This window comes from Tiliqua scincoides, chromosome 4 (assembly GCF_035046505.1).
Source record: "Tiliqua scincoides isolate rTilSci1 chromosome 4, rTilSci1.hap2, whole genome shotgun sequence".
Taxonomy (NCBI): domain Eukaryota; kingdom Metazoa; phylum Chordata; class Lepidosauria; order Squamata; family Scincidae; genus Tiliqua; species Tiliqua scincoides.
In genome coordinates, this window is record NC_089824.1 from 216,025,183 (window position 1) to 216,042,457 (window position 17,275).

The 17,275-nt window shown below is 45.2% G+C and overlaps 1 long non-coding RNA gene across 1 annotated transcript in view; it reads left to right on the plus strand.

The window, feature by feature from the left end:
• LOC136649709 (uncharacterized) overlaps nucleotides 1–17,275 on the plus strand; it is a 57,878-nt gene that overhangs the window by 12,762 nt on the left and 27,841 nt on the right. Inside the window, exon 2 of the long non-coding RNA XR_010794428.1 lies at nucleotides 4,863–4,980. This is a non-coding gene — a long non-coding RNA (uncharacterized lncRNA). The remainder of the gene's footprint in view (nucleotides 1–4,862; nucleotides 4,981–17,275) is intronic.

The following is a 17,275-nucleotide window of genomic DNA, read 5'->3' on the forward strand; positions in this document are numbered from 1 at the left end:
GCTGATGATCGCTGAACAGAGGCAGTCTGGAGGTAGGGTTATTGCACTGAAAGCAATGTGATAACCTGTAAGGTCAGGGGAGAGGTGATGACATCACCTCCAAACTTCTGGAACATCAAGCTCATGCAGGTAAGCGCCACACCAGGTGACATGCTCCCTTGTGACACTTCTGGGCAGCCATGTAGTCTGTAGCAGGAAAAAGTCTGCCTTTTTGTTGTGACATAAAAGCTGATGCTTCAATAGGCCACTTAGTCTTCACGGTGCTATAAGACTCTGTCACCTCTCCTTAAAGGGTTTTTTAAAATATATATAAGGAAATGCATTTCTATTTCCCTGCATCTCCTTTTTACCAATTTCCTTAGTCATTCCCCTTTCTCAGTCTTTCACTTTAATCATTCAAGCTATTGCTTTCAGTTTTTCCCCCTTGCATTATTTGGATACCCAAGAAGTTACATCATCAGGGCTGGCCTGTCCATGAGGCCAACTGAGGTATTTGCCTCAGGTAGCAGATTGGTGGGGGACACTCACCCCCACTATTCTCCTGTCACTCCCTAGATTGGAAAAGGCAGTGGAGGACAAGGTGGAAGTGTGGATGGGAGTAGAGTGGTTGTCTACAGTGTTTTGACTATGGAACCCCTTCATTCAGAGGCAGGATGCCACTGAGGACCAGTTTCTAGTAAGCAACAGTGTGAGTTGATTGCTGTTTCCAAGCCCTGATAAGAGGCTTCCTAAAGCATTCGATTGGACACTGTGGGAAGCAGAATTAGTCAGTTATTGTGCTTTGCACAGTGGCCAGTTAAATGTCTTGGGAAGCCCATAAATGCATTCCTATCAGTGGCCTAGCTGGAGGCGGTGCAAAGCACTAAGTTTTGCAGGGAGACTCACCTCAGTGTGCAAGCAGCCCCTCCCCCTCTCCTTCAGAGTCACTCTGTGCCATGAAAGCAAACAGAGGCAACACCACTTGCAGATGGGCCACTTGCATACTGCGGTGAGGCTCCCCGTGAAACTTAGTGCTTTGCACCCGCTTTAGCTATGCCACTGGTTCCTAAGTTGTCAAACTCCAATCTAAAAACTAGAGACGAATGTGAATCTTTGGTATGATGCAACAGGTTCTTATGTTTTTAAATGGGAATAATTTTCTTGTCTGGGGTTAGATGCTGCAGGGTTTGACATGGAAGTCAGGAGGGAGGGCTCCCTGGTTCCCTGCTTCCTGTGTCATTCATGCTTTCAGATGGAAGAGTGAAGTGCAGACAATTCAAGATGGGACATCCTTACAGTGTTTAATGGATTGGAATCAGGTGATATCAGAGAATCACTCCTTTGACACTGTATGGTTTAAAGTTCCCAGGTTTGCGGCACTCCAGGTAACGTTGCTTAGGATCATTACCAGGTTGTCTTTTCTGCTGCCAGCAAGATGCCAGCCTGCCCAACCACCTAACCCAGGGGTGTCCAAACTTTTTGGCAGGAGGGCCATATGATTTCTCTGACACTGTGTTGGGGGCCGAGAAAAAAAAGAATTAATTCACATTTCAAATTTGAATAAATTTACATAAGTTTACGTAAATGAATATATTAGAGATGGAACTTATATGAATAAATAAAGATCTTGCTCAAGGTCTATAAAAGGCCTTGCACAAAGCAAGGCCGGCCTTTCCTTTGCTGCCGCTGCTGCATCGGACATGAAACAGCAAACAGTGGAGGGAGTCCTCATCCCACAGCTCACACAAGAGGTCAAACAGTCACTCTTATGCTGAGAACAGTTGCGTCGGGCTAGTGTGGGCTCCAGCAAATCTCAGGAGGGCCAGAGGCTCATTGGAGACTGGGGACTCCCTATGAGCCGGATTGGGAGTCCCAGAGGGTTGCAAGTGGCCCCTGGGCCGGGATTTGGGCACCCCTGACCTAACCTATCTAGCCAGCCACCAATCTACTGTCTGTGCACCTGGTACCTAGATTTCCATGTGAGTAAATAGCCCAGTAGAGTTTATTTTGAATCCTTTCCTGCAGTATTTTGCCAGTCTTGTTCATTCCGAAGACCAAGATGACTGAGGTCACCTTGTAGTCACCTTACATTTCATTGATCTGCACCCAGTGCTCCTTCCGGAGTTGAAGCCGAGGTCACCACTGAATAGCCTGCCTTGGAGTTCTTGTTGACCAAACAGAACTTGCCAACCAAGATGGATATTGACAGGTCTGATGTTGCATTTGACATGGCAAATGTTACAATGATTTACAATGCAGGTGTGTTGTAAAAGCAAGATATTTACCAGAGATTCCAAGGAAAGTTAAATTTTAATCCCTTAAGGCAATTTGCTACTGGGACTTTTGGAAATGTCCATTTTGACCTTAGATTGCAATTTTTCTTCTTCTGACCATTTACCAGAATAGAGTTTGAAACACACTCAAAAACCCAAAACAAAACCAGGATCTAGCTGGATAAGGGGAGGGGTAACATGGCAGCGAAATATGTCCTCACATTTAAAATCCTGTGCACTTCTGACAATCTCATCTGATGAAAGAACATGTATACGATTTCACTACCAGGTTGCAATCCTGTTCACACTTTCCTGGAAGTAAGCCTTCTTGAACACAGTGGTATTGCCTTTTAAGTAAACCTGCATAGGATTACACTATAAGGAACTGTGCTTTTTTTATTTTTTATATAAAAAAATTGTTTTCCTCCCAGACCTAAAAGTAACCATTTATTGGGTTGCCCCTTCCAGATGTGTATGCTTGATCCAGGGGAAGAGTTGCAGAATCTTGAGCTTACAGTGGTAATTTTTCACTTTGGCAAAGAGTTATTTGACTTTCAATTGTTTTTAGTTGCAAGGTTAACTGATAGGGGAAACCTTCATTTTGTTCCCCAGTAGATCCTCTACTGAAACACAGGCTTATTAACATTCTTCTCTTACCTCTGCTATCCTTTTTTCCATAGGCTCCCCCTGTGTCAAAATGTCAATGGCAAGCTCTTTACTGTCAGAACCTGTTTTTCATGTCACTCTGCTAAGTGCCATCTACATTATTGGTTCAGTTGTAGTAGCAGTAATAATATCCTAGAACAGAATATTCCCAAACTTTTAACCACTAGGACCCACTTTTTAAAACAACAATTATTGCGACCCACATAGCTTTACTAGACAAAAAAAGCGAGAGATTCAGAGCCCAATCCTGTGGTCTATGGCACGGCTCAAACAGTCACAAACATGCTGTAAGGCACATTTGTGGGGCTCACTGCTGGGATCCCACTGGCGCTAGCCCACTGCCGGCTGGTGCTGGGCTAGTGCCGGGCAGTGGCCCAGGTTCCATGGCTTGGCGGTCTCCTGGACCGCGGGGTTACAGAACGGGAGGTGGGGGCGTGGACGGGGGTGTGGGGGAGGCGTTCTGGGGAGGGGGGAGGCCGGTGGGGGCAGGCGGGAGGTATGCCAGCGGGCAGGCAGGAGGCATGTCCGGGGGAGGGAGAGAGGTGGATTCACGGAGCTGTGCTCTGCAGGATCCAGGGTGCTCGTGCAAGGCTGCGCGCCCCACACGAGCGCCTTTACTTTAGAGAGAGCACCTTTACTAAAGAGAGTAGCCCCATTGTGGGGCTGCTTCCCTTACTTGGGGGAAGGGGACAAATGTCCCCTTCTCCCGAGGTGACTCCTGCGGTAGTGCGGGAGGCGCAGGATTCGGCAGCAGCCCTTCTCGGAGTGCTGCAGGCAGCTCAGGATTGGGCTGCCCGAAAGAAATAGTTTAAATTATTAATTAATAATAATCAGGGTTCTGTGCTTCCAAGACTGGTAGAGACATTTCATATTGTATGTGTATGTAGACAGTTGCAAGACTCTCCCTAGAAATGGGGTTTAAGGACTGTTCTTTTAAACCAGGGGTGCTCACACTTTTTTGGCTCGAGAGCTACTTTGAAACCCAGCAAGGCCCGGAGATCTACCAGAGTTTTGTTTACAATGTTCGCGCCATCATAACATATAACATTTATGTGTACAATGTATGTTGGTGTACCTTGAGCCCCACTGAGTATAACAGGACTTACTCCTGAGTAGACATGCCTAGGATTAGGCTGTGAGGCTGCAATCCTAGCCACACTTACCTGGGAGTAAGCCCCATTGAGTACAATGGGCCTTACTCCCGGTGTTTCCTCCCAGAGGCACCTGAAGGGGGGGGTCTGCACTCCGCGATCTACTCATTTTGCCTCGCGATCTACCGGTAGATCGCGATCCACCTATTGAGCACCCCTGTTCTAAACCTTTAGTCATTCCAGGGTACCCAGAAAGCTGGAAAGCAAAATGTGCAGTTAGGGGGTTGCAGGTCAGACTGGAAGCCTTTCAAAAGGCTGAAGTTGAGTTCACACATGATCTATGGCATGCCAATTGCTAGAGAAAATTGGAAAATGTGACATTTTAATTTGAGGGTATGACAATGTTGGCAACCTTCAGTCTCGAAAGACTCTGGTATCGCGCTCTGAATGGTGGTTCTGGAACAGAGTCTAGTCTGGCTGAAAAGGCCAATTCGGGAGTGACAATCCCTTCCACACTGGGAGCAAGTGCAGTCTGTCCCTGAAGATTACCTCATACCACAGGTTAGCATTCCAGCCACGAGAGTGGTCTCTCCATCTAGATTGCCTGCTTTCGCAATTTTCTTCTGCAAAGAGGGCAATGGTCCTTGCAAAGTTTTAAAAAAAATATTTAAGAAACTTTTTGCACCCCACCAAAAATTGGTTCATGACCCACTGGTGGGTCTCGACCCACAGTTTGGAAAGCACCGCCCTAGAATACTCCCAACTCTGTACGTACAAGTCAGGATTCTATCTGAAAGTCTCGTGGGTCTAACATACAGGGCTTGGAATTGTGAGCAAAGTTTTCCATTTGCAGATTTCGAGGCGGGAACTGCTCTCTCAGACAAACGCAGCCTGTTGCACCAGGATTGACCTTGGGATGGTGAGGAATTGGCAGGAGAGAAAAAGGAGGGCGATGAAAGAAGACAATGTCCGTAGGTAACAGTCTCCATTCATCATCAGCTGATCCGGTTTCAAAGCCAGCTGCCATTTTTCATAACATTTTCAAATGGCACTACTGCTTTTGCCTGCGATTATCAACTCTAAACGGCTGCACTCATTGTGTGCCAAGCATATCACAGCTAATGCATCTTGGGACCCAAATGTGAGCAAGCTCCATCATGGATTTTTATCTTTGCTCAACTGCAGGAGCTTGCTCCATGACCCAAACGTTAACAAATTTCCCGTCACACATGGCAGGATATTTATGGCTGTCTCTGCACTAGCTCAATAAATTTCAGACCCACCATTCATGTTACAGAAGACATCATGCGTGGAGAAAATAATGAATATTTAAAGATGAATGCAAATAGATTTCAGTTGTACATGTATCACATTTTTGGGGGCATGGTTTTAGGGCTGTCAACTAATTAAAGAGTTTATTAGGCAATTCATCTGCAGGCTTTTAAGCTCTTAATAGATGATATTTGCATAAATGTGCCTATCCCCTAAACTGAAAGAACGGCACGGTTTCTTGCAAGTATTCATAGCTTACAATCTAAGAAACCAAAACTGCCATTCTTTGCGAGAGGGAAAACCCGTTTTTACACATTTTTAATAGGTGATGCTGGAATATAGAACATTCCCTGTTAAAGTTAAACATTCCAGACGCAATACGATTTAAAAAATGAACACGTTCAAAATTCATCAGGATTGGGACACATCCAGGTTTAAGCAAAATATTGACATCGGTTTCAGCTGAGCACCTGTACTCTTGACAGCACATTTCCTACACATGTCTGCATAGAAATAAATCCCACTGGGATTTACATAAATCCCACTATTCAGTGGGACTTATTCCCAGGTAATTGTGCATTAGGACAGTGGTGTAGCTAGCCACCCTGGAGCCCGGGGCAAATTTAAAACTGGTGCCTCCCCATGTCACAACTGTAAGTGATGTCACTTCTGGTTGTGATGTCACTCTTGCATTTATTTTTTTAAATAAAAAATCTGCCACCTCCCCCAAACCCCAGCCCCCCTCCCGCTCACCCCCCAAGAAGCATGAGCGGTGATTGGAGTCTGGCCACTCGCTCCCCTTGCACTGTTGCGTGCCCCACTCCAGCCATAATGGTTTCGCTCTTAAAACATATATGATGAGCACTGGAAAGGAAGACTGTTTCCAGCTTTCGTCCTCTGGAATGAGGAGAGTGAAGATTTCTGCTTAGAATTTCATTCTTGGGTTGATTTCTTTGCCCTTAAGCAAGAACACCCCACATGTGGAAGCATATTGCCAAACTGCGGCCTTCACCTTTAGATATACTAATGTATCCTCAAGAGCTGTGAAGTCCTGAGTCCAGCTGTGCACAGGCACCTCAGCAGACAAGGAGCATGCAGTTTATCCAGCCCTCCTCTCATTCTGTCTCCCTGAACAGATGATCAATGTTCACCAGTAATCTGATTGTGACCATGACAGTGTCGGGAACCAAGGAGCCAGTATATGGTTCCTAATGCAGCCAGCTATATATCCATATGTTGAACTCCACTTCTGCAGTGTATATCCATAGGTGGATCACAGAATTGCTCTTTATGTGCCTACAGAAGCCCCAGATTTGAATCCTACATACCTGGGTTGTTTATAGTATAATGCTCAACTCAAGCTGAAACTTTGCTGTATTCGGACTTGACACAGGTGTTGGTGATTAAACAGGTCTATTGACAGGATGTCGGGTTCACAGCTTTCAGTGGGGCTTTTAATACATGCCAAGGGAAGGAAGGGGGAAAACTAGACATAGGGACCAGGGACTGCCATGATGTTCTGTGCCAGGGAGGCACAGCCCCATGGGGCCCAGTGACCCGGAAGTGAATAACACTTCTGGGTCACTAACAGGGGCTCCTAAGGCAAAAACTGAAATTGCCTATTAAACTCCTCTGGGGGGCTTTCTGAGGCCCATAGAGGCCATGTGCAACCTCTTTGGGCCTCAGAAAGACTCCCAGATGTGACTGGAGAGCATCTCTAGTTGCATTTGGGTGCTTTGATGAGGCTTTTCCTCCCTTGACTGCATATCCCCGATATGGATAAACTTAATGGGATGGTGCACAGTTATTTCACTACAGCTGAATACAACACAGGTTAAATCTTTCAGGGCCCAATCCTATCCAACTTTTCAGCACCGATGCAGCTGCAATGCAGCCCCAAGGTAAGGGAACTCATGTTCCCATACCTTGAGGAGGTCTTTGTGACTGCTGCCCCACCACAAGATTCAGTGCATGCCCCACTGGTACAGTTGCACTGGCATTCGAAAATTGGATAGGATTGGGCCCTCAGTCTAATTTCTCAGTCTGTAAAATGAGCCTGTTCACACAACATACTGCACAAGCTTGTGCAAGCAAGCAAGATTTTCAAGTCACTTGCATTTTTGAAAGTGATATATAAATGACTAATAATAAACAAAATCTATGCGGTGAAACCATCAAGTTGATTTTCTTCTTCTTCACTGTATCCCCTCTTGCTGCCTTTTAGATTAGGTCATGATATTACCAGGTCATACGTAAAAGTAACACAATAACTAAGCGTGCAGAACTTCCAGCTGGCAAACACTGCGATTCCTACCTCCAATCTATTAGTTGTAAATTATTTTAACATGAGTGACATCACACTTGACTCTTGGTAAAACAGTGTTAAGTTAGTGGGTAATAAAACAGCTTGACACTAATGATGGGTTCTGCCTGATAAATTACTGTCAAGGATCAGATAAGGGTTCTTGAGAGTAACCTTGAACCAAATCTGTTTTGTTGCTATGTCTTGCGCTCTGCGTCCTCTGTCTTAACTGGGAAAATGAATTGCCAAGGACCCAATCCAAAATGTAATGAAAGTGATTTTTTTTTTTAAAGGATGTGTGTGTCTGATGGTACAGCTTTTTCCTGGCCCCACTTCTGGGCCTTGAATAGCTACCTTATATATGAATATATTGGTAGGTGATGGTTTTCCAGATTTGGAGGTAAATGGTAGGAAAAGCTTAGTTTTGGCTTATTTGGTTGCTGTCACTGGCACAAGAGCAGGGCCAGTTAAAAAAACAAAACAAACAAAAACACCTAGATAGCCTCATTCACAAACGGTGTGAACTCTTTCCCCACCAACAAAACACAGTCCACTGAAACAAGCAAACCAAAATGCCCACCCAAATTCTGCATCACAGTAATCAAAGAACTTTTCTCAAGAGGCTTTAGATTCTGCTGCTGACATATACATTAAGAAAATGTGTGTGTGTGTGTGTGTGTGTGTGTATATATATATATATATATAATAACATATACAAAATAGCATAACAATCTGCTTCTGCTAGTCACGGGGAAGAGCTAGTAGAGCATGGAAAACCTTATTGTAAGGACACTGGAAACTATGCCCTACCCTCTGCCCCCCAATACCTGAGGTTTCACAAGGTGTTGTCCCCACATCTTGAGGCATATTTTAGTTTTAGCATTAAGAAGTAAGGGCATGTATGTATTTATTTTTACAAAAGAAAGGCGAGATTCTAACCGTGTGCTTGAATGGTCCTTGCTCAGAAGGCATCAGGCCAGGCTATAAGTTTGAGGCTCGAGCATTATACTTTCTGCTCCATTTTTCAATATTCTGCATTTAAGAGAATGAGCTGTGATTTCATTGCTGCAACAACAACAATAGTACTCTACTGGCAGCCTTTTTGCTGCAATGTTGCCACTGGATCGCGCAGCACCTGCCAGACCAGGTAAGCAGTGGGGGGACAGGGGGAGGGGACAGGCAGAGGGTGATAGGGAGGGGGGAGGAACAGGGGATGGGGAGACAGTTGGATGGGGTGGATCCAGCGGCAATGGAGCATACCAGATCCAATTCCCTCTATTTAGAATCTCCCCACCACTTTTCTCTCCTTGGATATACACTACCAGAATTGGTGGCAAATGTCTGAGAAGACCCCCCTCCTGTTAGCCCTTGAGTCACTCCCCTTACAGCTGGGTGCCTTGTGCATCTTTTTGATGCTTAATCAGCAGGGGTAGGGGGGTAGAATTGGGCTCTTAGACCATAGATTCAATGACAGTTAAGGGATTTGAAATTGGCTGTATCAATGCTTTCAAGTTAGCAGGTCACTTTCTTGACAAAGGCAAGAGATGATATGCTATAATGCAGTGTTTCTCAAACTGTGGGTCGTGAGCCAATTTCAGGTGGGTCCCCATTCATTTCAATATTTTATTTTTAATATATTAGAGTTGATGCTACCATTGGATGTGACTGCATTTGGGGGTAATGTTACGGCTCTGTACTTTTAACAGGCTACTTTGTATATGCTTTTAACAATGATAGTCAATGGGGCTTATTCCTGGGTAAGTGTGGGTAGGATTGCAGCCTAGGATTATTAAAAATGTTCCTGCTTGATGACGTCACTTCCGGTCATCACATCACTTCCTGTGGGTCCTGACAGATTCTCAGTCTAAAAAGTGGGTCTGATCGAACAATTTCTACCAACTATCTCTCAGTCTGTATGTAATCTCTTAGGGCCCAATCCTATCCAGCTTTCCAGCACCAGTACAACTGCAGTGTAGCCCTGAGGCAAGGGAATGAATGTTCTCTTGCCTTGCAGAGGCCTCCCTAACCACTCTCAGAGAGGAGCTTTCTAAACAAGTGGCCCCCTCTGTAGTCATGAACTCCAAGAGCAATTTTGCATGTTGTAAAGAGTTATTTCTGGTGGCCCATCCCAACCGTACTGCCCACCAACTTCCCTTCGGACAGCCTAAGTTCACTGTAAAGTACTAGAGGAAGAAAAATCACCACCTCTCCCAAACAAACTGTGGCCATACAATAAATATTAATCTTTGGGGACAATGAAAGCAATGTGGGTATTCTTGACGGAAGGCACTGGTGAACTTTACAGTCATTAGAGATGTAAACCGAAGGCAACAAGATAACCTCTTTCCCAAACGTTCTATTTATTTCTGTAAAGTAATTTGTATGATTTATCATGGAGATGAAGGTTTATGGTTCACTTTGAACTCTGGGTTCTTAACTCTGTGACGGCCTGCGCGGTCTGCAGCCTGTAAGTGATGGCGTGACCTGAAGTGGAAGATGAAAGAGATGAGACAAAAACAAGACAGGCTTCTGGGATTCTGGGCCCTCACGTTTCTAGACTCCACTGACATCTCGGGGTTAAATATTTCCCTTTGGAGGACCTCGCAGTGTCTTTCCTCCTTACATTGCACGGTTGTTAGTTCACTGCCCAGAGTTTAACATTCTGGCAACCTTAATGGAGGGAGCACTGAATGATTGCAACATAAACCTTGGAGGATTTATGAGAATTTAAAGAACGACTCTTGATATTCTCCTTCTCATAAGAAGTTTCCCATTTATGCTGTGATTTATAGCAAGGACGGGACTATATATATGCTCAGGTATAATCGTACTCCTAAAGTAATCTCCCCCCCCCTTAGGTTGTACACACACAACCTAACACACACACATTTTTTCATGGCTTTCTGTTTCCTGGAATGGCTGTTGTTGAAAGTCCTGGGACAACTGGAGTCTCTCAAGGTGGGTCCTTGGGGTCAAGGATGCATTGGAAGTTAAACAGGAAGTCCCTGGGATCCAGAATGAGGGCCCAATTCTATCCAATTTTCCAGCACCGGTGCAGCTGCAATGCAGCCCCAAGGTAAGGAATCAAATGTTCCCATGCTTTGAGGAGGCCCCTGTGACTGCCTCCTAACCATAGGATATAGTGCATGCCCCATTGGCACAGCTGCACCGGCACTGGAAAATTGGATAGGATTGGGCCCTCGTTCTGGAACCCAAGGACATCCTGTTTAACTCCCAATGCATCCTTGACCCGAAGGACCCACCTCTGCCATCTTGCACCTTAGTTACTTCCACCTGCACTGCTCTTTAACCCCTTTCTGCCTAGAATGAGCACTAGTGGAGGTTCTGCTAGAGTCTTCACCTTATGCTCCTCCGTTGTGAGATGTGAACTACATACACTGTTAAAAATGAGTTACAGACAGCTGCTAGACAGTGCATTCCCATCCTTTGTGAGGAGCAAGTGCTGGACTTGTATAGTGTAGTGCTTAGAGTTTCAGACTAGGAGTGGGGAGATGCGGGTTGGAAAGGAAACGCAGAGCTCATAGATGCCTAGGTGCCTGTAAAGGGGATCAGACAGATCGGACTCTGATCCCCAATCAGCCCAACGCAGCTGGGCTCAGTGCAGCCGCAAGAAGTTTCGGAGAGGGGCCTGCAAGCTTCCAGGGCCTTCCAGGAGGCTTCAGGATGCCTCCAGGTATAGTAAAATACCCTTGGGTTCCCGTGGTGCTGCGATCGCTGCAGCGCCACAGGGACCCGTTCCTGGGCCACTCCCCGTAAGGGGATATGGCCCACTTCTGGTTCCCCTGGTGGATCACGACCCACCAGTTTGTGGGTGTGTTATAGGAACTGCTGCTTTGAAAGAGTTCCTCAAACAGCTATGTTAACCTGGGGAAAGGGAGGGCACAAGCAGGGATGTATTGAGCGGTGGGCCATATATGTATTTTTACAGCACTTATATACTGCTTTTCTCATAAATGTACCTTGCTGTCTGCTGAGGGCAGAACAAGATGCTCTGTCGCCCTTCTCTGGATCTTGTTTTCTTTGCTCAGTAGAATGCCAAATAACATAACCTGGGCCTTAAAAGCTCTGTGTGTTTCCCTGCCTCAGCTGCTGCCGATAGCCCAGTATGCAAAGCAAAGACACACCCAGGGTTCTGCAGGTGTGTTATAGGTGATGTGTTACCAGAAAGAACTAGGAACCTGGAGCAGCTGTAGGTCTGTGATTCTTATAACATTGTTCTGCCCTGAGAGTTGACAGTGTGCAAGAGTGAAAGACCTGACTGACTGCAAGGGGACCACCGATTCTCTTTTATAAACTAATCTGATTTGCCCTTGTCCATTTTTTGCAAGCAGAAATCCCCTTTGGGATCCTTTTTGGACATGGGAGGGGGTCTATGTGTATATCAGTGGGTCTGTGGCCATTCCAAAAAATAACAAGCTTGGCAATAGTCACATTTGTTCATTTTTACAGTATATACTGTGAGTCTGGATAGGGATGAGAACCAGGAACCTGCCCTGTCCACTTGCATGTTTTCTGGGAAGAGGAGATCTACAGATTAAACAAACACCATCAGTGAGTGGGTGCTGCAAGTAAGGTTGCCAGTTGTGACTGGACATTCTCCTCCCGCATTATATAATGCTGGAAATTCCCCGGGGACCCTGTTAACGTCTTGAGGATTGCTCTCAGAACTCACCAGGCAATTGATGGTGCTTCCTAGAGACACCAGGCCCATCCTGGGGGATTTGTAACCCTAGGTGGAGAAAAGGCAGGGTAAAAATCCATTGAAGCAATAGTTACTGGGGAGGTTTCACTCAGCATGATTGGTCTGCTGCAATGGGGAGATTCTAGCTGGTCATTTTAGGGCAACCCATTCCAGGAGGAAATGACCTGGTTGTTCATGCTAAGTTGTATTTGTTGTGTGGTCTACTGAGCGGTCAAGCAAAGGTCAGCTCCATCACAGAGGTCAGAGATTGCCTTTGTGCTTATCTATTGCACCCTTAGGTGTGAGGGGTCAGCACGGAGAAGGTGGCTGTCAAGGACAGAACTTGATAAGCTCAGTAGTGGGTTATGAGCTATTGCTAGCTGTGAAGACGGGACTACACCCAGTGGCGGAAGCTGGAACTTCCATCTTGTGCATTATTTGGCACGGACAAAAAATAATTATACTGTACCCTTATTTGTGTCTAGCTATGTCAAAGTGCAAGGGTATGATAGGAAGGCATGTGAGGTAGTGACTCTGCCAAAGCTAAGCAGGGCTGGGTCTGGTGAATACTTGGGTGGGAGACTGTTTAGGAGCCCTTTGTACTCTGTATCCTGGCTTGAGTTCTGCTATGGAAGAAAGGCATGATGCAAATGTCAGGAACACACAAATATTTGCATCTGATTCCGTGGGCCCTGTTCTTTTTACTCTGCATGTAAAAGGATATATCTAAGAATTTACAAGAAAGTTAAGACAGGACAAAGATATATATATATCTTTGTGTTGTGTATACAGAAACATACACAACAAATAATTGCAAGTGAAAGTGGTTATTAACTATACAAATTTGGCATCACAAAGAATAAAGCACACTCAAGCAGTAGAACAAAATGCCTTTTGAAAAAGTAAGATTTTCTGTTTCTGCTGAAAAAATAGGGAACAGGGGAGCCTGCAGAACCTCTCTGGGGCACAAATTTCCCCAGAGGATCTGTTTCTCAAAAGGCCCTTGCCCTGGCACATGCCAAAGAAATCTCTGTTAATAGTGAGCAGAGAGCAGAGCTCATCTTAATTCATGAGGAGACTGATACAGAAAAAGATATAGGAAGCCTTAACATAAGGCTGTAGTTAGGGCCAGCCTATCTATGAGACCGACTGAGGTGGTTTGCTGCAGGAAACAGATTGGCAGGGGTACCTACCTCCATCTACTCAGTCATCTCCACTGCTCCTCCTCCTCCCACTTCCTGAAGAGGAGGATATTGTGGAAGTGTGGAGGAGAGGAGAGTGGTGGGCTAGACAGTCTCCCACATGCCCACATATCCTCTTCTGCTCTATTCTTCTTCCTTTGCTGAAAGAGGAAGTGAAAAATAGCAGAGGCTGGCACATCACCAGAAAAGAGGACTATCATTTGGTACACTACCCAAGACTCTAGGCAGTCTTAGCCAACCCTAGTTCTAGTCTATGAAAGCTTGTGCTACAATGCATTGGTCAGTCTTTAAGATGCCACTGTGTTGCCACAAATCAATATAGAAACCTCTCTGAAAATAAAATTTATATTATATTATATTCTTCCAAACAACAGGTGCCAAAGATACGTTTAAATACAGAATAAAATGGTATTTATTCAGACAAACTGTAGTCACACAGGTGACCTCCCCAGTACTCTGACCCATTATGGCAATTTATGTCCCTAAATTTGGTGAGATAGCATCATCCATTTTATTTTCTAATGGAACAAAACACATGGTCTTCTCTCCATGTCTTCATAATGACAAAGAGGTGAGCCAAAAGGGTGATTCTTTTTTACCTACACTTAAAAATTTATATTGTATCTACAATTACTAAATAGCAACACTGCCTCTTCTCTCTCACCATATCAAAAGTCAAGCTTCCCTTTATACACATCTGTGAAATGTCAGAAGCACGACCAGCTTAAATCAGACTTTATTAATTGGACAGCTACCTAGAGTTGGCGGTTGGCTTGGACTTCAAGGTTTGCAAAGACACTTACCTTTTCATTCACCATAAGCTTAACTTTTAGCGCTGAGAAATTCCTGGGATCCGTGCCAGATTTCAGCGAGGCAAAGAGGTGCCAATTGTAAGACTAATCTCAGCACCTCATTGGTTTAGACAAGAGGGGTCTTGGGAGGAAACCGAGCCCTTGGTTCTGGAACATATAGACCATCCTTGGCTTACAAAGAGGAATGTCTGGAGAACTGCATGTCCAAATGAATGAGAGTTTTCACTGACACTAGACTCTACGCATAAGAGAAGTTCTTTCCTCAGCCTGTTAAAGACATATTTACAGCACAGACACACATCCATTCTAAATCACTGTCATGGCATCTCAGAAATTGTTGTTTGGTCAAGCTATGAGCATATTTACACTACAGGCATATTTCAATAGTTATGATTTATTACAAATGTTTATATGCCACTTTTCAATTTTTGCATGAAAACAGTGAATGACTCACAGCCCAGTCCAAACCAGTGTTAGCGCAGCTGGGCCATGTGGTTCATGCTGTATCCAGTGCTGGGTTTGAGCAGGCTGGCGGTCTCCAGGCTGGAGGTCTCTTTGGGGTAAGGGAACATTTGTGCCTGCCCAATGTGGCTACTGGGATCTGCTCCAGCAAAATTTCCGGGGCAAGTCCAAGAAGTTCCATGTAAGACTTTTGGGCCTGGGGTTAGGATGTGGTGGACGCCTCCTCTACCAATCCTGACCCCGATTCACCCCCCCATTATGCCCTCACCTGTCTCATAACACACCTCCCCACCTCCATTCTGTCCTCCCCTGCACCTTTGTTGCTCGGAGCCATACTCACCAGCGCCAGCGGCTATTTAGCTCCAGCCTTACTGCTGGTGCTACCTACTCTTGAGTCATGGCAAATACGTTTTACAGCATGTCTGTTACACCTAGTGCTGATGCAGCAGCTGCTATACTGGTGCTAGTGAGCCCTTGGATTATGCCATTAGTCATTCCATCGTCTCTGGAAAATATAGGACTTCTTTTTTTTGTGACGGGATGGGGATAGTGATCGCTAACAAAGAATTTTAAGCCCCTCACTAATAGACAATTCCCAAGCGTCACTGAATGAAGCCACAATTGTTGGAGTGGTATAAAATTGACATCATAGCCTGGATATGCCCTTACTTTAGCCAGATGAAGCTCACAGGCAGACTGGTCTGTAACTCCAGTGTATCTTTTTAGGCTGTGTCCTCCATCAATTTCTCCTACCTTAGGCCTGTTGATGTTCAAGGATGTTCAGAGACGGACTTGACCCCTTATCAACATCCAGAGGCCGACCATTTCCTCAGTCGTAGCAAACAGTCTACCCCCCCCCAATCATTATCATTCTTAGGCTTTAGACATACCCCCTAGATCTTCCTTTTGTTTACACTGAGGATTGAGAAGGAATGAACAGAGGTTCTGCAGAAAGAGGTCAGCAGGCATAGTTCAGGCAGAATTAGGAAGCCACTCTCCAGTCTCACTTTGATCTGGAGAAGATTTATTCTGTCCATCCGACTGCCCAGAGCTGGACACAGGGGAGTGGCAACATCATTCAGATACCCAACCTTCTTGGAGCCACTTTGGAGGGCTCTTCCATGTCCCTCTTGCTCTGGCCCTCTGTCTGCGTATTTCACACCAGCCTCTGCAAGTTTATGGCTGGAGAGGGTATGAGTCAACAGGCCTCGTAATGGGCAGTACCAAGTTGCCTTGCCCTCGTGGAGTTATTTGCAATTGCTTAGGCAGGCTGTTTGCTCCTGCCACGTTTCATGGCAATACAGGAGAGGCTGACAAAGGGCTCGGGTTTAATCACGAGTTTCTCAAAACACACGTTCTGGGCTCTTCTGCCCCCATAGTCCAAAGTCTGGAACATGTTTTCGCAGAAGGATTTGCATATCTACCTGGCTTTGAATAATTTCTCAAGGGCTTCATTTAGTCAAAGAAAGAAAGCAAAACAACAGCAACCAGAAGAAGGGCAGATAATGCAAAAGGAAAAGAAACCCACGTATGGACTTTTTGCATTTATGTGGCGCTTCAGAGCAGTAGCATAGCTGGAGGGGATGCAAAGCAAAGCTGGAGGGGATGCACTAAGTTTTTCAGGGAGCCATCCATATGCCTCAGTTTTGCTCCCCCCACCCCAATGGCTTCAAAGAGGAGGGGAGAGCTGCTTGCATGCCATAGGAAGGCTCCCTACAAAACTTAGTGCTTTGCACCCCCTCTAGCTACGCTACTGCTTCAGAGTATTAAAGAGTTTAACCTACATTTTTTCAGTAATACTGTACTAACAGTAGACGCTGTGCCACACTAGACGCTTCAGCCACACTAGACGCTGTTCCAGAACCACCTTTCAGAGCGCGATACCATAGTCTTTCGAGACTGAAGGTTGCCAATACAATACTGTACTAACATGTCTGTAAAAGAGGCCAATATTATGGCCCCCAAAGTGCAGGTGGGTGGGTGGACAGGGTCAAGTCTGAGAGAAGAACACTTTGCTTAAATTGGTAGCTGAGATAGGTTTTGAGCCAGGATCTCCTGGTTCATAGCTTACACCCTATTATTAATTATTATTAACAGTATTTATATACCGCTTTTCAACTAAAACTAAAACTCCGTAAACCGCTTTTCAACAAAGCGGTTTACAGAGAAAAATCAAATAACTAAATGGCTAAACTAAATAACTAAACTAAATACCCTACCCTACCCAGATGCTACATCAATGCGCAGAAGGGGGATCATGCGCTCTCAGTGTCCACACGATTGATCAAAGATCTGACAGGGACAACTGGTCTATCTAGCTCAGTGTTATCTACCCTGACTGGCAGCATCTCCCCAGAGTTTCAGAGAGAGGACTGTTCCCAGCTCTACTTCAAAATGCCAAGGATTGAATCTTTCACAGACAAATCATATGTCCTACCAGTGAGCAATGACCCCTCCCTGACAATACAAGTGTACAAACTTATTTCCTTATTATTAACTATTATTATTAAGAAT